This window comes from Pongo abelii, chromosome 20 (genome assembly GCF_028885655.2).
Source record: "Pongo abelii isolate AG06213 chromosome 20, NHGRI_mPonAbe1-v2.0_pri, whole genome shotgun sequence".
Lineage (NCBI taxonomy): Eukaryota > Metazoa > Chordata > Mammalia > Primates > Hominidae > Pongo > Pongo abelii.
In genome coordinates this window covers 1698268-1720560 of record NC_072005.2, presented here as the reverse complement: position 1 = coordinate 1720560, position 22293 = coordinate 1698268, and the positions used below count along the sequence as shown (strand labels likewise).

The 22293-nt window shown below is 57.1% G+C and overlaps 1 protein-coding gene and 1 long non-coding RNA gene across 5 annotated transcripts in view; both read right to left on the bottom strand.

The window, feature by feature from the left end:
- Positions 1 to 7592, bottom strand: part of CSNK1G2 (casein kinase 1 gamma 2) — a 39584-nt gene extending 31992 nt beyond the window's left edge. Inside the window, exon 1 of one of the 3 annotated variants that reach the window (XM_024236557.3) lies at positions 7344 to 7592. The gene's annotated coding sequence lies outside the window, so the exon portion shown is untranslated. The remainder of the gene's footprint in view (positions 1 to 7343) is intronic. The other 2 variants (XM_054538612.2, XM_024236556.3) reach the window with 2 other exon arrangements.
- Positions 7593 to 16922: 9330 nt separating this feature from the next.
- Positions 16923 to 21704, bottom strand: LOC129051725 (uncharacterized). 2 transcript variants are annotated; one of them, XR_010138400.1, is made up of 4 exons: positions 21422 to 21704; positions 18358 to 18480; positions 17411 to 17552; positions 16923 to 17142 (listed from the first exon to the last, which is right to left on the bottom strand). It is a non-coding gene; the product is annotated as an uncharacterized LOC129051725 (long non-coding RNA). The 2 variants fall into 2 exon arrangements; XR_008516161.2 differs by having other exon boundaries at positions 18358 to 18455.
- Positions 21705 to 22293: the final 589 nt, after the last annotated feature.

The following is a 22293-nucleotide window of genomic DNA, read 5'->3' as shown; positions in this document are numbered from 1 at the left end:
TGTTAGCCAGGATGGTCTCGATCTCCTGACCTCGTGATCCGCCCGCCTCAGCCTCCCAAAGTGCTGGGATTCCAGGCGTGAGCTACTGCGCCCGGCTGGGATCGTTAATTTTAAGAAATGCTGCGAGCCCAGCTCTGGCCAGCACCCTGGGGATGAGAGTGGGAGGGACAGGGCCCAGGGAAGCGGCCTCCCAGAATGGCTCCCTCCAGTGCAGGATCAAGTCTCAGCCCAGGGCCGGGCCGCCCCCCGAAGCCACACCTCCTGCTCACAGGGCCAGGGTTTAACCAGCTCTTCCAGGGTCCTGGCCCATGAAGCTTTCAGAGGAACCGGGGCTGTGCGCCCACAGGAAGGAGAGGCTAGCGCCCGGGCACAAGGAGGACGAGCTGACTCCTGGGGGCCCGAGGACGTCACCACACCCACTACCCAGGGCCATGGGCGAGGTCTGAGGGGCAGCGGAGGTCCCTGACAACTTCTCATGGGGCAGCCACGGTCCACCCAGGGCTCAGGCAGCGAGCCCCACACAGCGCCCCTCTCTGCGGCGTACAGGCCTGACCAGCATGATGGCATGGCACGCACACACCTGTGCAGACGCCAGCACACACTCACACCACCCCTGCGGCCCCCAAGCCCTGTCCCAGCCCACCTGCAGGCTCCAGGGCTCTGGCTGGCCCGCACGTGGCCAGGGCCCAGCTGGATCCCCCTCGGCGCACCCACCCTCAGAGGAACTCAAAGGCACACCCAGCAAGTCAGAGGCAGACACGGGCCAGTCCGTGTCCTCACGCTGGTCCCATGCACTGCCCTCAGGCTCCCGTCCCGGGAACTGTCCGCAGGCAGAGCCTGGGCATCGGCGCCGGCTGCCCTGCCCCAGGACCACTGGAGCAGAAGCCCGAGGGGCACAGCTGCCACGGACGGGATGAGCCCTCGCACACCTGCCATCTTTCCTGGAGACAGAGGTCAGATGGGAAGAGGCAGAGGTCACCGCAGATTACATGAGCATCCTGGAGTCACCTGGGAAACAAGGTCCCTAAAGAGGGTGGGTCCCACCTGCAACAGGGCCCGAAGTACCACGGCCAAGCGGGGAGGACTGACCATCAGGCCTCACGGGCGGGGACTCTGTCCACGAATCCAGACCAGGACTTGGGGTGCCTCACTCCGGAGGGTGGAAGTTTCCAGATAATTGAGGGATTACCTTTAAGCACAACTTTTTTCAAGCCTCCAAAGGCAATTACGCATCAACGAAACACCGCTGGTGACAACGAAAAAATCTCTAAGATTTTCTCTGCCTTTTAAATAGCGATAAGGCCGGGCACGGTGGCTCACGCCTGTAATCCCAGCTATGCGGGAGGCTGAAGCAGGGTGGATCACCTAAGGTCAGGAGTTCGAGACCAGCTTGGCCAACATGGTGAAACCCAGTCTCTACTAAAAATACAAAAACCAGTCGGGCATGGTGGCCTGTGCCTGTAATCCCAGCTACTCAATAGGCTGATACAGGAGAACTGCTTGAACCCAGAAGGCAGAGGTGGCAGTGAGCCAAGATCGTGCCACTGCACTCCAGCCTGGGCGACAGAATGAGACTCCATCTCAAAAAAGTAAAATAAATAGCCCAGGCACGGTGGCTCACAAGGTCAGGAGTTTGAGACCAGCCTGACCAACATGGTGAAACCCTGTCTGTACTAAAACAATACAAAAAAATTTGCTGGGCATGGTGGCGCGTGCCTGTAATCTCAGATACTCAGGAGGCTGAGGCAGGAGAATCGCTTGAACCTGGGAGGTGGCGGTTGCAGTGAGCCAAGATCGTGCCACTGCACTCCAGCCTGGACAACAGAGCGAGACTCCGTCTCTAAATAAATAAATGAATAGGCCGGGTACAGTGGCTCATGCCTGTAATCCCAGAACTTTGAGAGGCCGAGGAGGGCGGATCACAAGGTCAGGAGATCAAGACCATCCTGGCTAACACAGTGAAACCCCGTCTCTACTAAAAATACAAAAATTAGCCAGGCATGACGGAGTGCGCCTGTAGTCCCAGCTGCTGGAGAGGCTGAGGCAGAAGAATGGCGTGAACCCGGGAGGCAGAGCTTGCAGTGAGCACTGCACTCTAGCCTGGGCAACAGAGCAAGACTCTGTCTCAAAGAAAGTAATAATAATAATAATAATAATAATAATAATAAATAATTAAATAAATAGCGGGGCACGGTGGCTCACGCCTGTAATCCCAGCACTTTGCGAGGCCGAGGCGGGCAGATCATGAGGTCAGATCGAGACCATCCTGGCTAACACGGTGAAACCCCGTCTCTACTAAAAGTACAAAAAACTAGCCTGGCGTGGTGGCGGGCGCCTGTAGTCCCAGCTACTCAGGAGGCTGAGGCAGGAGAATGGCGTGAACCCAAGAGGCGGAGCTTGCAGTGAGCCGAAATCGGGCCACTGCACTCCAGCCTGGGAAACAGTGCAAAACTCCATCTCAAAAAAAATACATAAAAAATAAACAAATAAATAAATAAATAGTGATGGGCCAGCCCTGGCCCGTGACCCCCGAGCCTCATGCAGTCTTTCTTTCCACTGCCCTCACCTGCACCCCCTCCTCTGAGGGGCCTGAGACACAGAGGTGAGGCAGCTCCCCCTGCAGGTGTGGAATGGGAGTGACCTCCCCGGGACAGGCCACGGGATGCACTGCCTACCTCTCCCGGGAACATATGCGTGGCCTCCGCTCCGGGATGGAATCTGCCGTGACAAGAGTCATACCCCACGGGTCAGGCCGGCCAGACCAGCGTCTCTCGCCCCACTCCCCTGGGCTGCCTGCCCCACTCGGCACCCACAGCCTCGGTCCTCACCCCACAGCCTCTCCAGGGAGGGACCCACTGCTCTATCCCAGCGTGCCCCGGAAGTTCAGCAGATGCGCATCAAGGGAGAACCGGTTTTTTTTTTTGTTTTTTTTTTTTTTGAGACGGAGTCTCGCTCTGTTGCCCAGGCTGGAGTGCAGTGGCGCGACCCTGGCTCACTAAAACCTCCACCTCCCGGGTTCAAGCGATTCTCCTGCCTCAGCCTCTCGAGTAGCTGGGATTATGGGCACACACCACCATGCCCGGCTAATTTTTGTATTTTTAGTAGAGCTGGGGTTTTGCCATGTTGGCTAGACTAGTCTTGAACTCCTGACCTCAGGTGATCTGCACACCTCGGCCTCCCAAAGTGCTGGGATTACAGGTGTGAGCCACCGCACCCGGCCAGAGCTGGCTGTTTTCAACGATGTGACGTGAAACTGTCTCGGGCCTCATGGTGCAGGGAGACTGCTAGGCCACCCCGGAGGCAAGCCTGAGGGTGACAGGAGGGATCCCTGGGCAGGGCTGGTAGGGGGCTGCTCCAATTCCCTGTGCAGGGGACACGTTGGGGGCTCTGAGCAAGGGGGAGATGATCCCCACACCTCAGACCCGTGCCCCGAACAGTCAGCCGCACCGGGGGCCAGGGCCGCCTGAGTGCTGCGGGGGGAGCCTGGGGGCGGCCCAGGGGTCTAAGAAGCGGCTCCCCTGTAGGCCCAGGACAGAGCTCAGGCTGCACCTGCAGAGGGGCCCCGGCACCTTGCGGGCGCACAGGCTGGTGCAGGGCCCCAAGCAGCGGTGGTGGCCAGAGACTCTGGGCAGGGGGAGAAGGGGCTGGGGAGCCTGGAAGACTCAGAACCCAGCAGGGCTTCAGGACAGTGCCTGGGGGACAGCATGGGCAATGCTCCTGGACACAGCTAGCTCACACTGGCCACCTGGGGCATGTTCTGCTTTGTCCCATGCCCTTGCTGGTGACAAGTTGATGTGGGTGGTGAGGGGGGCAGAAAAAGGGCAAGGGTGGGGTGCTAGAGATTCCTGCCCCACCACAGGAGGACCGGGCAAAGAGAGGAGGCTCACTGGGCCCCGCTCGCCAGAGGTGGGCTTGCCAGGAGCCAGGCAGGCCCCACCCCTCACTCAATCCCTACCCACTGCAGGGCTGCCTGCAGTGCATTGAATACACCGTTCTGGTGGTCCCAGCCCCTCACTTTGAGCCCTCGCTGAGGTAGCACAAAGGGGTACCCCCCACCCAGCCAGGCCAGTAGAGCTCCCAGACAGAACCACCCAGCAGACGTCTGCACCCACGTGCCAGTCACAGGGCGGCACAGCGCTCTGGACACAGAGCCAGCAGAGAGGATGGGGAAGGCGGTGAGTCCCGTCCCCTGGCCACAGGGCCACCACCCCTCGCTGTCACTGCTCCCACTGGCACGGTGGGTGACCAGAGGAGCACAGGTGTGGGAGTCAGCCCTCGGGAAACAGCACCTCCTCCTCTACCCAAGCAGGCCAGGTAGGCCTCGACTCCCTCATCTGTAAAATGGGCGCTCCAGCCACTTCCCAGTAAGCCCCACAGCACGGGCCGCACAAGAACTCCACAATGAGGAAGAAGCAGACACGGAGCCTCCCGACCTGGGGAGCCTCCAGACTGCAGGCCTCACTCAGACGGCCTTGCCCAGAGGCCGCCAACCAACAGGTTCTCTCGCGTGGCTGTCGGCGGAGCATTTGCAGATTTGCAGATCAGCAGGATGGGGGAGGCGAACCCGGCATGCCTGACACCAGAGCTCGATCCAACACGCGCATGGCCACCGAGCCCTAGCTGGACCCGGGACTTGAGGCTGACCTGAGGACGAAGCCCACAGCTGTCCGCCACCACCGCAACACTAACCAGGACTCGGGTGAGGGCCTCCTTCACATGGGCCCTGTGTCCCCTCCGGGTTCAGAGAAAGTCAGCCAGCCCCACATGCCGGCCCGCCCACCGCCACCCGAGGCCCGCAGCCCCTGCCAGGCTGTGCCCGGCACTCGGCCCCAACAGCACCCACAGCACTGCCTCCACCCACCACCCGCCCTCGGCCAGGCCTCGGTCAAGGGCTTCAGGGACCATGAGCCCCTGGGGGTCTGGGGCAGCTCGGTGGGGGATGCAGAAAGGAGGCAACGTCAAACGCTCAACAGGATCCCCCTCTCCAGATGCCCCAGGGCAAGCAACTCTGACTGTCCCTAAGCTCAGCTTCCGTCAGTCCCAGTGGCTCTGCGGACGCATCTGCTGGGGCGCTAGGGCCTGCCACTCGGGTGCGCAGTAATCCCCCACCAGTCCCAACAGACACAGTGCCCCCCCCCACCGTGCCTGGCACACCAACAGGACTACCCCAATCCCCAAATTAATGGCTGGTGTACTGGCTTCCCCGAAGCTTGGGATGAGCAACAAGAACTTTCAATTAAAAAAACCCTCGCCTACTTCCTTTGTAGCCCAGAGTAATTACTGTATTATTAAAAAGGAGGAGAAGAAGAAAATAGGAAACCCAAATCAGCAATTCCACAAAATCTGTCTGCACAAAGTGCCGCACCATCGCGGGCCATCCTGCAAACGGCCTGGCTCCCAGACCTGCCCAGAGCCCAGGCAATGAGGTGCTGCTCCCTCATCCTCTTCAGACGAACTAGACAGGTTCAAATCAGACAGGAAGCCCCTATACACACAAGGAGGTCCGAATGCACAGCAGGCACAGTAAATCCAGACACTACAGACCACTTGGGGTTTAGCCTCCCACCGGGGTGAAGGGAACAGAGCCAGCTCCTCCAACATCTCACCCCATTTGCCCGCTGCACGGTCCTGCAGGACACATGGCTGGCCTCTCACCCCTAGACCTGGCCCTCCCACTGGGACCCCGTCCAGACCCGGCTCCCCTGCATGCAGGTCTCCCGTTCCCTCTCATCTGTGCAGGAGCGGCTCTGAGAGCTCACTGTGGGGGGCTGAGCAAAACACTCTGGGCCCTAGAGACGTCAAGGCAGGCGTGCGCGTGCCTGCACACACTCCCGGGGGCTGCCTGCCTGGGAAACTCATCAGTCAGCCCAGCCCAGAGCGTTTCGTTTTGGTGGAGACACAGGGGAAAACAAAACAAAGTACCAGTGACAACCGCGAACTTCCCCCTTTCAAACCTGGGGGTCCTGGCACACAGTCTGTCCTCTGCACAGAGGCACCCCAGGCTGGGCTGGGCTGTGCAGGGCAGAGTAGCCCGGGGTGCTTCCATCCCCAGCTGCCAACCCCCCCACCCCCAGCCCCCTCCCTAATCCGAGCGCCTTCCAGTGGCGGGACGGCTGGGTTTTTCCCCCAGACGGGAGCCTTTGTACCTTCCTGCTCAGCTCCCACACCCACGAGCTACCAGGGCCTCCGGGAGCCAGGAAACACCAAGAAGGCTCCTGCATGTCCTGGGGTGGGGAGGCAGAGCCCCACCACATGGCCTTATGGACAGCCCCGGCGCCCTGGGCCACAAGGTGGAGCGTAACGGGGAGAAGATGCTGGACTCCACCTACACAGACAACCCTCCGGCCCGCTTCCTGCAAACAATGCCATCCGGAGGCCACAGGAATAAGAACCAGCTGTCCCAAAGCCATTCTGGCTCAAGACACAACAGTCCCCGAATGTCCTCTCAGCCCCCACGCCCCTCAACGGGAAAGTCTTCCCCTAAGAAAGTTGGGAGAGAAGAGCCAGGCGGGGATCGGGGATCGGTGAGGCCACCGCAGGCCCTGCTCAGACATCTCACCCTCCCTCCCTGATCCGTGCGTTTCCGGAAAACAAAGCCGGTGGCCACAGCGGAAGGGGGAGGGGGCAGCGAGCCCAGCCGGGAGTTCCCAGGCAGTGCCGCAACAGGTCCCTGCGGATCAGACCACCTTCCTCCCCCCCACCACCGCTGCTCTCCCCCTCAAGAGCTTTAGGACCACAAAGGGAGGACGAGGACACAGCTGCGTGGGGAGGGGCCAGGCCAAGACAGGAGGAGGCGATGGGGCCAGGTGGGCAGGGGCCTCGGGACCAGAACGCGGGGAGGCGTGAGGGACGCGGGTGAGTGGGCGGTGGGCTTGAGCACTGGGTGGGGGAAGAAAGAGGGAGGTAGGATGGGGACTAAAGGCTCAGCGGAGGGCAGGAGAGTTGGAGCACGACAGTCACCGGGGTGCAGAGTGGGGGGGTCACTGGGGCGGCGGGGGCAGGGTCTGGAGTGTGAGGGTCACTGGGGCGGCAGACTCCTGAGTGTGGAGGTCAGCGTGGGGCTGTGTCTGGAGGTCCCGAGCGCGGGTTAGCGCGGTGGGGAGCGCTGGGGTCCCGAGTGCAGGGTCAGCGGGGTGTTGCGGCGGTAGGGCCCTGAGTGTGGGGGTCAGCGTGGGGGGCGGTTAGACGGGTTGGGGGGCGCTGGGGTCCGGAGCGCGGGGTCGGCAGGGCGCAGGAGGGCAGTGGACACCGAGTGTGGGGGCGGGGGCGCCGGGGGTCACTGGGGGCGCCCAGGGCCAGGGTGCAGGGGGTGAGGGAACCGGGGCGGGCGCGCGCGTCGTTACCTTGGCTCCGCCGTGGCCGGGCCCGCGGGCAGCGTCTGGGCGGCCGGCCCGGCCTCAGCAGCGCAGCGCGGACCCCCGCTCCGGGCCCCGCGCCCGCTCGCGCTCCGGCTCCGGTGCCCGCTTGGGCCCCCGCTCCGGCTCCCGCGTCGCCTGGGCCGGCCTCCGCATGTTCGGGACGGGAGGCGCCGGGCTCGCCGCGCTCCGCCGCGCCCGCTCCGGGGCCCGCGCGCCTTACGCCGCCAGCGTCTGCCAGCGGGGGGCGGCGGCCATACGCGCCCCACTGCGCAGCCGCGGCCAGGGCGCCGGGGGCGCGCGCCGCCGACGTCACAGCGCGGGGTGGGGCCAATGCCCGGCCGGGCGTTTCTCGCGCCGCTTTGCGACAATGGATGGCGCCGCGCGACGGCCACCGCACTTTGCGGCCGCTACGAGGCCGCCGGGCCGCTGCCCGCCGGGGACACCGAAAGCGCGTGGCCGCGGGGGCGCGCGCGGGCAGGGAAGGGTGGTCGAACGGTTTCCACACCCTCCTAGGGGCGGGGCTTCCGCCGCACGCCCCTCCCCCCGCTGTTGCCATGGCGACGCGTGGCTGGTCGTCCTGGCACCGCCCCGCCGCCGTGTGTTACGTCACAGTCTCGCCACCTGACGTCACGGACGGGCGGCGCCGCGGGGCGTTCCGTGCGTGGGGCGGTGGCGGGCGCGGCGCGGGGAGGCGGCGGGCTGCGCGCGTTAGGCCGCGAGGTTTCCGGGGCAGGTGCTGGAAGGGGCGACTGGCCAGGAAATGAGCTGGTTAAGGGCAAGAGGGTTTTTCCATCTGGCTTTCCTGGGCCAGGAGGGGAAAACAGTTCTAGAATAACTGCTCCGTGTTCAGGGGGAGAACAGCGGTGGCGTGGGTGCCCCGGTGTCTTCATCCACCGTGACATCAGCAAGGAGCAGAGAGGAAGTGGCCCCGGACCCGCGACCGGCAGCTAGACAAATGCACTGCGGGGACTGCCATGCCAAGCACGGGCCGCTCCCCTGGGGCTCTGCGCGTAGAGCCGACTCCTTGCTTGTACCTGCCTGCCCTCCGGCCTGCACCGGGCAAGAAACGTGGGGAGGGGACCCACAGGCCAAGGCGCCGCACAGTGAGGCCCTGTTCCATCCCATGACAGGGCCTGGAAGGGGACTGGCAGCTGCAGAAATGGTTTCCGGCCTCCCCACATCCCCCACGCACCTCCCGGTGGGGGCATTTTTAAAGTCGGAGGAGACACATTCATTCAAATATGTATTAAGTGCCTGCCAGTGGCTCTGAGAATAGAACAGTGAGCTAGACTCTTGGCATCGTTTCCTAGGGAGTCCTTGGTCCTAGGGGGAGGAGAGAGCCCTGTGTAATGATTTCAGATGATGTTATAAGGTAGGGTGTGGGGCGGGCGCGGTTGCTCACGCCTGTAATCCCAGCACTTTGTGAGGCTGACGGAGGAGGAGGCGGCTTCCTTGAGCCCAGGAGTTCAAGACCAGCCTGAGTAGCAGAGATCCTGTCTCTACAAAAAAATAAAAGTAGCGGGACGTGGTGATACATGCCTGTGGCCCCAGCGACTTGGGATCCTGAGGCAGGAGGATTGCTTCAGCCAGGAGGTCGAGGCTGCAGTGGGCTGTGATTGCACCACTGCACTCTAGCCTGCCTGACAGAGCAAGACTGTCTTAAAAACTAATAAGGCCAAGGCCGGGGACGGTGGCTCACGCCTGTGATCCCAGCACTTTGAGAGGCCGAGATGGGTGGATCCCCTGAGGTCAGGAATTGGAGACAGCCTGACCAACATGGCGAAACCTCATCTATACTAAAAATACAAAAATTAGGCGGGCGTGATGGTGGGCACCTGTAATCCCAACTAGTCTGGAGGCTGAGGCAGGAGAATCGCTTGAACCTGGGAGGCGGAGGTTGTAGTGAGCCGAGATTGTGCCATCGCACTCCAGTCTGGGCAACAGAACAAGACTCCGTCTCAAACAAAAAATAGTAATAATAAATGAAATCCCAGCACTTTGGGAGGCTGAGGCAGGTGGATAACTTCAGCCCAGGAGTTCGAGACGAACCCAGGCAACATGGTGAAACCCCGTGTCTACTAAAAATACCAAAATTAGCCAGGCGTGGTGGCGGGCGCCTGTAATCCCAGCTACTGGGGAGGCTGAGGCTGGAGAATCGCTTGAACCCGGGAGGCGGAGGTTTCAGTGAGCCAGGATCGTGCCACTGCACTCCAGTCCGGGTGACAGAGCAAGACTCCGTCTCAAAGAAAAAAAAAAAAGCTGTAAAAAAGCTGGGATTCCAGGTGTAAACCACTGTGGCCAACCTTGCTTTCTCATTTTTAACCCACTTCAACTGTGGTCCACATGTTGCTGATTCATTTCAGCTTTAATCATGAGGATGTCATTGGGGACAGCTGGTGGGGGAGTGAGACCAGCCCCTTTGAGGGTCTTTTTTATTTTTATTTTATTTTATTTATTTATTTATTTATTTAGAGACAGAGTTTCGCTCTGTTGCCCAGGCTGGAGTGCAGTGGCATGATCTCGGCTCATTGCAACCTCCACCTCACGGGTTCAAGGGATTCTCCTGCCTCAGCCTCTGAGTAGCTGGGATTACAGGCGCGCACCACCATGCCCAGCTGATTTTTGTACCTTTAATAGAGACGGGGTTTCACCATGTTGGCCAGGCTTGTCTTGAACTCCTGACCTCAGGTGATCCGCCTGCCTTGGCCTCCCAAAGTGCTAGCATGACAGGCTTGAGCCAGCGTGCCCAGCCGGGTCTTTTTTGAGACAGGGTCTGACTTTGTCACCCAGGCTGGAGTGCAGTGGCACAATCTCGGCTCACTGCAGCCTCTACCTCCTCAGGCTCAAGCAGTCTTCCCGCCTAAGCCTCCCCAGTAGCTGGGATCACAGACACGCGCCACCACGCCCGGCTTTTTTTTTTTTTTTTTTTTTTTTGAGACGGAGTCTTGCTCTTTCACCCAGGCCAGACGGCAGTGGCATTATCTCGACTCACTGCAAGCTCCACCTCCCAGGTTCACACCATTCTCCTGCCTCAGCGTCCCGAGTAGTTGGGACTACAGGCGCCCGCCACTGCGCCCGTCTCATTTTTTGTATTGTTAGTAGAGACGGGGTTTCACTGTATTAGCCAGGGTGGTCTAGATCTCCCGACCTTGTGATCCCCCCACCTCGGCCTTCCAAAGTGCTGGGATTACAGGCGTGAGCCACCGTGCCCGACCACGCCTGGCTAATTTTTTATAGAGAAGGGGTTTTGCTATGTTCCCCAGGCTGGTCTCCAACTCCTGAGCTCAAGCAATAGCACCCACCTCAGCCTCCGAAAGTGCTGGGATTACAGGCGTGAGCCAATGCGCCTGGCACCCTTTGGAGGTCTTAATCTAATAAGAACATTATAGAGATAACAACTTGTCCACTCCCAATCCCATCCTCTAGAGAGAAAATCTCCCAGCCTGCCAGTAAATCCCGAACAGCTGTAGGTTTGAGGGAGGAGGCAGGCAGGAAGCGCCCCCTTCTGTTCTATTCCTATACTCACATAAGAGACTTTCACACTTGTAATCCCAGCATTTAGGGAGGCTGAGGTGGGAGGATCTCGTAAAATCAGGTGTTCAAGATCAGCCTTAGCGAGGCTAAAAATACAGAGTGAGGGCCCGGCGTGGTGGCTCACGCCTGTAATCTCAGCACTTTGGGAGGCCGAGGCGGGCAGATCACAAGGTCAGGAGATCAAGACCATCCTGGCTAATCCGGTGAAACCTCGTCTCTACTAAAAATACAAAAAAATTAGCCGGGCGTGGTGGCGGGCGCCTGTAGTCCCAGCTACTCAGGAGGCTGAGGCAGGAGAATGGCTTGAACCCGGAAGGCGGAGCTTGCAGTGAGCCGAGATCGCACCACTGCACTCCAGCCTGAGCGACAGAGCAAGACTCATCTCAAAAAAAAAAAAAAAAAAAAAGACCAGCCTCGTCAACATGGTGAAACCCCGTCTCTACAAAAAATGCAAACATTAGCCAGGCTTGGTGATGGGCGCCTGTAATCCTGTCTACTCGGGAGGATGAGGCAGAAGAATCGCTTGAACCTGGGAGGCAGAGGTTGCAGTGAGTCAAGATTATGCCACTGCACTCTAACCTCAAAAAAAAAAAAAAAAAAACAAAAACAGGCCCTCAGCAGATACCAAAGCTGCCCACACCTTGGTCTTGAACGTCCACACTCTCCAAAGCTGTGAGAAGTAAATTTCTGTTGTGTCTAAGCTGCCCCACCTACGGTATTTTGTTAGAGATGCCAGTGTCCCAACAGCCCCACATCCTCTGCCCGGGAAGCCCCTTCTCCCACTCTCACCCCATTCATCCTTGAAAGTCCAACCTCAGGGTCACAGCCTCTGGGAAGCCTTCTGGAAGCTTCTCCCCCCTTGCTCACCTCCTGGTCCTGCCGCGTGTTACAGCTGGAGGTGTCCCCACAGCCCTGTGGCCCGGGGCCCTCTAGGGGCCACTCATTCCGAGGCCAGGTTGGCTGGAGGGTCAGGAGCCCGGGGGCGGGGGCCAGACTCATGCCTCACAGGAAGGAAAGCTGGGTCCTATTGCTGAGGCCGCCCGGGGCTTGTGCCTCCAGCCGTGTGTCTTCTTCCTGCTATCCACCCTGGGCTTCCATTCCCCTTCCAACCCCAAGAGGAGGAGCACATGGGGCCCTAGGGGGTCATGGAGCCCAGATGAGGGACCGTGAGTCCGGAGGTCACCTGTGGAGCGGGTCCTGTGGAGCTGCCTGGGTCGCCAGCCTGGAGCAAGAAGTAAATGTCCACTGTGCCGGAGCCTCTATGCCAGGCGGGCCGATTTGTTAAAGCAGCTGGGCCTTATCAGTGACGTGCTAATACACAGGTGCAGCCCATCACAGATGCTGGGCTGTGGAACTCAGCGGTCTGGCAGAGCTGCCTTCAGGCATGGCTGCAACCGGGGGCAACTCAAGCTCAGTGCCTGTGGACCTATCTCCTTGTCCTCATGTCTCTCTCTCTCTCTCTTTCTCTCTCTCTCTCTGTCTCTATCTCTCTGTTTTTTCTTCTCTCTGTCTCTATGTCTCTCTTTTTTTGAGATGGAACCTTGCTCTATTGCCCAGGCTGGAGTGCTCGCCATCTTTCTGTCTATGTCTCTGTCTCTCCCTGTCTCTGTCTCTCTATTTGTCTTTCTGCCTTTTTCTTCCTCTGCCTATCTCTCTATCTCTCTGTCTCTCTGTCTCTCAAGCTCTCTGTCTCTGTCTCTCTTTGTCTCTGTGTCTCTCCCTTTCTCTTCCTCTATCTCTCTGTCTCTCTCTCCCTTCCTAGCTCTTTCTGTCTCTATCTCTCCCTCTCTATCTCTCTGTCTCTGCATCTCTCCATCTCCAACTGTGTCTCGTCTCTTTCGTCCTCTATCTCCGTCTCTCTCTCCCTCTCTATATCCCTCTGTCTCTATCTCTACCTCTCTATCTCTCTGTCTCTCTCTGTCTATCTCTCCCTCCCCACATCTCTCTCTGTCTCTACCTTTCCCTCTCTCTCTCCCTCTCCTTGTCTCTCCGTCTGTGTGCCTTGGCTTCATTCTTTCACTCCAAGCTTCTTCCATCCATGGTGGCAGGTGTGGCTTAGTTTAGCAACCCCCAAATAAAAGAGAGCTCTTCTCTCCCAGGATCGTTATAAAATCCCAGGAAAGTCTCTTATTGTCTGGCATTAGCCCCTCCCGGATGACTGGCCAGGCCTGGTTTAGGCAATGTCCTGGTGACCAGAAGGCCAGGTTCTACGAGGGGACACAGGAGTCAGGTGCGCCAGGTTCCACACAGCAGGAGGAGTAGTTGCCGGGGAAGGGGAAGGACGCTGAGCAGATGACAACAGCTGCCTGCGACTTGGCGGCGGCGTTCAGAGCAGCTCCAATGACAAAGGGCTTTCCCGCCTGGAGTGGCTCACTGCCCAGTCTTGGCCCTGCCAGCCTCAGTGGCCTCCCTGCAAGGGGACAGTCCTGGCCATCATCTCTGGGTCCAGCCCTGGACAGCAGGGATCAAGTGACTCATGCCCTGGGCTGAAAATGTACATGACCTTGCAATTTTCCTGAATTTGCTCCAGGGACAAGAGACAAAGCTAATTCCCAGGAAGAGGAGGAGGGATCTGCCCTGTAGTTGCCCTTGAGCAGGTCCCTGGGCCTCAACCTTATCTATAAAAGGATAGAGTTGAAGACAGATTGAACTGCCAAATTGGTCTCCTCCTGGTGCTGCTCGATTGATTGGTGATGTCTGCTTTGTGCATGGGAGAGAAACAGTGTGGGCATCATTGGTGGATTGGTGATGTCTGCCCTGTGCACAAGAGGAAGGAAGGTAGGACAAACAGCAGCGTTCCCCAGTCAACCAACATCATTGGTTGATTGGTGATGCCTACCCTGTACACAGGAGGAAGGAAGGTAGGAGAAACATCATTCGTTGATTCATTGGTGATATCTGCCAATGTTGCCATATTGGCCAGGTTGGTCTCCAACTCATGACCTCAGGTGATTCACCTGCCTCAGCCTCCCAGAGTGCTGGGTTTACAGGCGTGAGCCACTGCGCCTGGCCCGATTCTACAACTTTTTTCTATTTCCTCATTTTAGATCATTCCAGAACTTTCTGGGAATTACACCCAACAGTCTCTAGTAGGGCATAAACACAGACTTGAGGAGAAAGAAGGCCTGTCTTTGCAGCCGGTGGCGGCACCCCTTCCCAGCTGGGAGGCTGGGCCTGCCCAGCACTGCGTTCCCATACGCAGCGCAGCCAACGGAACAGAGCGATGTCAGGAAGTTTTGGTGGGTGAGGAAGCAGCACAGAGCAGGGTCTGCCTTCACCCCCACCAACTGCAGGGACAGAGCCTAGGGGCAGTGAGTGGCCCCGGAGCCAAGTGTGGGGCACTGGGATCTGCCTCTTCACAGGGGCACGGAATCCAGTCAGAGGATGGGTGACTCTGAGAGAAGTTTCTCTCCTTTGTCTACTTTCTCTGCTGTCCCAGAGAGTGAAGGCTCATCCTGCAGCGTCCTTTGGGGGTACATGGCTGTGTGTTTGTGTGTCTGTGTGGGATGCTGTGTGTTGATGTTTGCCTGTGTCTGTATGTCCATGGATGGGTGTATGTTTGTGTGTTTTGTGTGTCTGTCTATGATGTAACGTTGGTGTGTGTGGATACATGTCCATGCATTTGTATTTTGGGTTTTTTTTTTTTTGAGACAGAGTCTCACTCTGGTCGCCCAGGCTGGAGTACAGTGGCGCAAGCTCCACTCACTGCGAGCTCCACCTCCCGGGTTCACACCATTCTCCTGCCTCAGCCTCCGAGTACCTGGGACTACAGGCACCCGCCACCACACCCAGCTAATTTTTGGTATTTTTAGTAGAAACAGGGTTTCACCGTGTTAGCCAGGATGGTCTAGATCTCCTGACCTTGTGATCCACCCACCTCGGCCTTGCAAAGTGCTGGGATTACAGGCGCGAGCCACTGCGCCTGGTCATATTTTGTGTTTTGTGTTTTGTTTTTCTGAGACAGGGTCTCCCTCTGTCACCCAGGCTGGAGTGCAGAGGTTCAATCATAGCTCACTGCAGCCTCACTTCCCAGGCTCAAGTGATCCCCCTGCCTCGGCCTCTCAAAGTGTTGGGATTACAGACATGAGCCACCGCACCCGGCCTGCATTTTGTATATGTGTGTTTGTTGTTTTCCAGTGTGTATGTCCGTGTACATGTGTGCACGGGTGTGTGTGTGTTAGGTGTGTCTGTGTGAGGTGGCATGTTGGTATGTGTGGTCCATGTGTTCATGCATTTGTGTCATGTGTATCTGCATACATGCGTGCACATGTATGTGTGCGCGCATGTCTATGGGTCTTTGTGTGCGTGGGTGTGTGCGTGCACCTGTGCATCTGGGGGTGTGTGTGTGTGTTCGTCGGTGGGTCTATGGGGGGGTGTGCATTTGTGTGCCTGTGTTTGGCATGCCTGTGTGTGGTGTGTGTTGGTTTGTGTACTGTGAGTGTGAGCGTGTGCGTGCCTGCATGGGGGGGATTCGGGAATGCTGCTGTGAATGGCATGGCTCAGCCCCAGGGACCTGTCTTGCTCCAGGTTTTGGGCTGTTTCATGGAGGCTAGGGGATGTTCTTGTTGATGATGCAGCCCACTTGGATTTAACTTGTTTTTGGTCATATTGCACCTAAATGGTCCTCCTGGCATTCAGTCTGTTCATTTGCCCCCAGTGTCTGGGGACTGCTCCCATGGTGGTGACCAGGGTCTCTCCCACATCTCATGTCACCAACGCCAGCCACAGAGGGCAGCCCGCAGTGGACAGGGTGCAGGACAGGGCAACAATGACCATGATGCTTCATGGAAGACGTGAGCTCCCCCCAGGGAGCCTCCCATCCAGAGCCGCCGCCCCTCAGCTCGATGGAATGCCCAGCCCCTTGGTGCTGCAACCCCAGTAGGAGGGTGGCATCCTGGACCCAGGCAACAGGGATGCTGCACGCCACAAACACTGAGACACAAAGAAGAAGTGGTTCAAAAGCTGGGTGTGGTGGTCACAGATTCTTTGCTGCTCCTCCCACGGAAAGACACAGTTCATTTCCCCTCACCTGAATGTAGCTGCTCCTGTGACCTGTTTTAGCAACAGACGGCAGGGGAAGCGGTGCCTTGAGACTTCTGAGACAGGGTCTCACGAGCTCAACAGTAGGCCAGGCGCGGTGGCTCACACCTGTCATCCCAGCACTTTGGGAGACCAAGGCAGGCGGATCACCTGAGGTCAGGAGTTTGAGACCAGCCTAGCCAACATGGTGAAACCCCATCTCTACTAAAAATACAAAATTAGCCGGGAGTGGTGGTGGGCACCTGTAATCCCAGCTACTCGGGAAGCTGAGGCAGTAGAATCACTTGAACCTGGGAGGCGGAGCTTGCAGTGAGCCGAGACTGCACCATTACACTCCAGCCTGGGTGACAGAGCAAGACTCTGTCTCAAAAAAAAAAAAAAGAGCTCAACAGCATTCTTTCTGCTTGGAACCCAGCTGCCATCTTGTGAGGCAGCCACCTGGAAGCCCCTGGGTGATGGCACCACCGAGCAGGCACCACCTGCCAGCCCTGTCAGTGAGCTATCTTAGACATTCCTGGCCAGAGAAAGCCACTAAATGATTGCTGACTACCCCCCACCACCACAGGGAGCAGAGCTGCCCAGCTGAGCCCAGACACCCTGCATCATGTCAGATATAATCCACTGTCATTCCACCTTAGCCACCCCAAATCCCTAGGGCTGAATGAGGTCATTGAATAATGATTCCTCTCCCAGTCTCTCCCCTCTGCTAGTCCCTGGCAGACTGGAGGATGGCCCAGAGGCAGCCAGGTGAGGGGTGACGCCCTTCAAGGCCCTGCTCCTGTGGTCCTCGCCAACTACAACCGCCCTGCAGAGCCCTGCCGTACCCTGCACCTGCTCCCCAGCCCTCATGCCACTGCCAGGAGTGTCTGTGCTCATCTGTCTTCTCTCCCCTCCAGCCTGAGAAAGCTCCTTCTTCCCACCCCTTACCAGAAATATAAATTGGCCGGGTGCAGTGGCTCACGCCTGTAATCCCAGCACTTTGGGAGGCCGAGGCAGGCGGATCACAAGGTCAGGAGATCTAGACCATCCTGGCTAACACGGTGAAACCCCATGTCTACTAAAAATTAGCCGGGCGTGGTGGTGGGCGCCTGTAGTCCCAGGTACTCAGGAGGCTGAGGCAGGAGAATGGCATGAACCCGGGAGGCGGAGCTTGCAGTGAGCCAAGATGGTGCCGCTGCATTCCAGCCTGGGCGACAGAGCGAGACTTCATCTCAAAAAAAAAAAAAGAAATATAAATTTACTCCTTGCCCCTTCTGTGTTTCAAAGGAGGGTGGCTTTTCAAAGTCCCCACAATGGGGACAGCATTCGAGGCTGCCTCAATGGCTGGTTCCACTTCACAGCCCCATCTATCCATCAGAACCCCCTCTGCACCCATACCGACTTGTTCCTTTCCAACCCACCCTGACCCTCCACCCATCTGAGCCTTGTCTGGCTTCTCTCAGCCCAACAGGCCTAGCAAAGCTCGGGCGGATGGCCACCTCTTTTGGAAGGACTCCATGGTACATCAGGCCAAATGAATCCAATCCACCAGCCTCTGGAACAACTTTCATCCATGTACTTATGTGTTCTGCCTTCCATGTTGGATATTCATGCTCTGTCTGCCCCACTAGGCAGCAGCTCCTGAGGACAGGAAATAAACTTCTTTAAAATGCCTTCAAAAACCCTGGCATGCACCCTGATACAGCCCTAGTTAGTGTACATATTATTATCAGGTTTCTGAAGGTAATCCAGGAACACCTATTGTATCAGTCAGCTACTGCTGCATAACAAATTATACCAAACTCAGTGGCTTTAAACAACACATGTCTTTGTGATATGACTGGTGAAATAAATTAAGCAAAAACAAATTAATTTTTTTTGAATAAAAAAGAAAAAAGAGGCTGGGAGCTGTGGCTCATGCCTGTAATCCCAGCACTTTGGGAGACTGAGGCAGGCAGATCACCTGAGGTCAGGGGTTTGATACTAGCTTGGCCAACATGGTGAAACCAATCTCTACTAAAAATACAAAAAAAATAGCTGGTTGTGGTGGCAGGCGCCTGTAGTCCTGGCTACTTGGGCGGCTGATGCAGGGGAATCGCTTGAACCTGGGAAGCAGAGGTTGCAGTGAGCCGAGATCGCACCACTGCACTCCAGCCTGGGCAAAGAGCAAGACTCCATCTCAAACAAATAAATAAATAAAACAAAAATAAAATTAATAAATAAAACAACAAACATCTTATCAAGTTTCTGGGGCTCAGAAGACTAGAAATGACTCAACTGGGGGGCCAGGCATGGTGGCTCATGCCTGTAATCCCAGCACTTTGGGAGGCTGAGGCGGGTGGATCACCTGAGGTTGGGAGTTTGAGACCAGCCTGGCCAACAAGGAGAAACAGAAACCCTGTCTCTGCTAAAAATACAAAAGTTAGCTGGGCATGGTGGCACATACCGGTAGTCCCAGCTACTCTGGAGGCTGAGGCAGGGGAATTGCTTGAACCCGGGAGGTGGTGGTTGTAGTGAGCCGAGATCACGCCACTGCACTCCAGCCTGAGCAACAAGAGCAAAACTCCATCTCAAAAAAAAAAAAAAGAAAGAAAAAGAAAAAGAAAAAGAAATGACTCAACTGGGTGGCTTACACCTGTAATCCCAGCACTTTGGGAGGCTGAGGCGGGTGGATCACTTGAGGCCAGGAGTTTGATACCAGCCTGGCCAACATGGCAAAAACCATGTTGATACTAGCTTGGCCAACATGGTGAAACCATGTTTCTACTAAAAATATAAAAATTAGCTGGGTGTGGTGGCGCATGCCTGTAATCCTAGCTACTTGGGAGGCTGAGGCAAGAGAATCGCTTGAACCTGGGAGGTGGAGGTTGCAGTGAGCCGAGATTGTGCCGCTGCGCTCCAGTGTGGGTGACAGAGTGAGTCTCTCTGTCTTTCTCTCTCTCTCTGTCTCTCTGTCTCTCTCTCTCTCTCTCTCTCTCACACACACACACACACACACAAAGCTTGAGATTGTGCGTTCATGCTGGGAAATCTTGAGACATCCCAAACATATCACATTCACCCTCCTAAATAGCTGTTGGAAGGCGATGGCTCCCTCATGTGGAAGAAGGATTTAGCAGTGGGGTTTGTGGAGGCATAGGCAGGGTGAGGGGCAGCAACGCGGGATGACACAGCCCGTAGGGCTGGCAACAGTGGGGGCCTTACAGGTGGGGGACGGGCTGCAGAGAGGGACCCCCATGGACAGGCTGTCCTCTAGAGGGAGGAGGCCAGGGACCGACAATCGGCCTCACTCCCCCTCTCTCACTCTTCCTCCCTCACTCTCCCAGCCCCCTGCCCCCTGGTGCAAGTCCCCAGCTGGACCCCGCTGGGATGGAAGCTGAAGCCAGAGGGTTGAGGATCTGTCCCTGCAGCGCCCCCAGGCCTGAGTCCGGGCGTGGAGCTCAGTGGCAGGGTTGGAGAGGGAGCCTGGAGGGCCCAGCCCAATGAAGCCATCGCAGCCACTCTTTTAGTGACGCCCACCCCGGGGACTCCCCACCAGGGGCAGCAGCCATGGGGAGAGCACACCATGCCCCCAGCTGCCTGCCAGGTCCCCCGCCATGCCTGCAGTTCCGTCTTCCTTTCTTCATTCCCTGGATCGCCCCTGTAACCCTGAAGGGGACGTGGCCACTCAGGAGCCACATCATGCCGGCTGCACCTTGTCCAGAGGCGGACACTCCCCGTTTCTTTTTTCTTTTCTCTTTTTTTTTTTTTTTTTGAGAAGGAGTTTCACTCTTGTCGCCCAGGCTGGAGTGCAATGGTGCGCTCTCAGCTCACTGCAACCTCTGCCTCCCGGCAGATTCTCCTGCCTCAGCTTCCCAAAGGGGGCTGGGATTACAGGCGTGACCCACCCCTGTGAGAGTTTCTATTAGAACCTGAAGCCCGGGAGCTAGGGCAGGGCCGGTCCGACTAGAGTCCGAGGGCGCCCTCTGGCGGCCGAGCGGAGGGCAGCGGGGTCGACCTCCGAAGGGAAGACGGGGCAGTGACTGGGGCGCCAGTTTGCAGAAAGAGGGGCTTGATATTTAGGACGCGCAGCAGAGGCTGCGGTCCCCGTCCGTACCCTGCCGCACCTGTCACTCCTGAACACGTAAACGCACACACGCATTCACACATGCAAACACGCATCGGTTTGCTAGGGCTGACTTGACAGGTACCGCAGACCCGCAGACCGGGCGGCGCAAACACCTGTGTGTTCTCTTTCGGTTCTGGGGCTGCAAGTCCCAGACGAAGGTGTGGGCGACGCTGGATCCTTCTGAGCCCGAGCGGACTCTGTCCCAGGCCTCTCCTGGCGGTGACCGGCATTCTTGGCTTGCGAAAGCTTCACCACGGTGTTCTTCCTGTGTGTCTGTGTCCCAAGTTTCCTTTTTTTTTTTTTTTTTTTTTTGTCTTGGTCTGTCACCCAGGCTGAAGTGCAGTGGTGTGATTTCGGCTGACCGCAACCTACACCTCCTGGTTCAAGCGATTCTCCCACCTCAGCCTCCCAAGTAGCTGGGATTACAGGTGCGCATCACCACGCCTGGCTAATTTTTTGTATTTTTAGTAGAGACAGAGTTTCACCATGTTGGCCAGGCTGGTCTTGAACTCCTGACCTTAGATAATCCACCTGCCTCGGTGTGCCAAAGTGCTGGGATTACAGACGTGCGCCACTGCACCTGGCCTTTTTTTTTTTTTTTTTTTTTTTTTGAGATAGGGTCTCTCTCTGGCACCCAGGCTGGAGTACAGTGGTGCCGTAACAGCTCACTGCAGCCTCAACCTCCTGGACTCAAGCAATCCTCCCACCTCAGCCTCCTGAGTAGCTGGGACTACACGCATGTGCCACCATGCCCTGATACTTTTTGTATGTTTTGTGGAAATGGGATCCTGCTATGTTGCCCAGACTGGTTTCAAACTCTTGGTCTCAAGCAATCCTCCCACTTCAGCCTCCTGAGTAGCTGGGACTACAGGCACGTGCCACCATGCCTGGCTAATTTTAATTTTTTTTTGTAGAGATAGGGTCTCACTATGTTGCCAAGGCTGGTCTTGAACTCCTGGGCTCAAGCAATCCTCCTGCCTCAGCCTCCCAAATTGCTGGGATTACAGGTGAGAGCCACTGGGCCCAGCTCAAATTACCTGTTTTATATAAAGGACACCAGTCACACTGGATCAGTGCCCACCCTAGTCCAGAATGAAGTCATCTTAACTATATAATTTCGTCCTCAATGACCTTATTTCCAAGCAAAGTCACATTCTGAGGTCCTGGGGCTTAGGGTGTGAACATATGGGTATTGGGGAGGACCTAATTCGATCTGTAATAAAGCACAAACACTGATAGACACACAGATGCACATACACACACACATACGATACACACGCAACACAAGCACAACACACACAGACTGGCCTTCATGACTGCCCACCTGAGGGCGGAGCTAAGCCTCCCCAGCCCCCATCCCATTTGCAGGGGAGTTGGAGGATAAATACCCCATCTCCCTCACCTCCGGACGACAACCTGAGCCAGATCCTCAGAGGGAGTGAGCTCCAGCTGCCTGGAGCTGTAACCTCCCCATTCATACCTCCCTACGGGCCACTCCCCATCTCCACACCTTCAGTACTTCCTGGGCTCACATCCTAGATAGACCATTTGCCCTCAATCTTTGTTGTGGCTAAGACACCCTTTTGTGACAGAGCTGATGAGCCATCCCTCTTGTCCTCTATGAAGCCAGATGTTCAAGAGATTTGCACACATTTTAAAAAGCACGCCACCCATCCTCCTGTTTAAAAAATGTATTTGAGGCCAGGCGCGGTGGCTCACACCTGTAATCCCAGCACTTTGGGAGGCCAAGACGAGGGGATCACGAGGTCAGGAGATCGAGACCCTCCTGGCTAACACGGTGAAACCCCATCTCTACTAAAAATACCAAAAATTAGCTGGGCGTGGTGGCGGGCGCCTGTAGTCCCAGCTACTCCGGAGGCTGAGGCAGGAGAATGGCGTGAACCCGGGAGGCGGAGCTTGCAGTGAGCGGAGATTGCGCCACCGCACTCCAGTGTGGGCGACGGAGCGAGACTCCGTCTTAAAAAAAAAAAGTATTTGAAAAAAAATATTAACATGTAGTAAGTTTATTTTTTTTTTTTACTTTTTATTTTTTTCTTTTTGAGACAAGAGTTTCGCTCTGTCGCCCAGGCTGGAGTGCAGTGGCGCAATCTCGGCTCACTGCAAGCTCCGCCTCCCGGGCTCACGCCATTCTCCTGCCTCAGCCTCCGGAGTAGCTGGGACTATAGGCGCCCGCCACCACGCCCAGAGAATTTTTTGTATTTTTACTGGAGACAGGGTTTCACCGTGTTAGCCAGGATGGTCTCAATCTCCTGA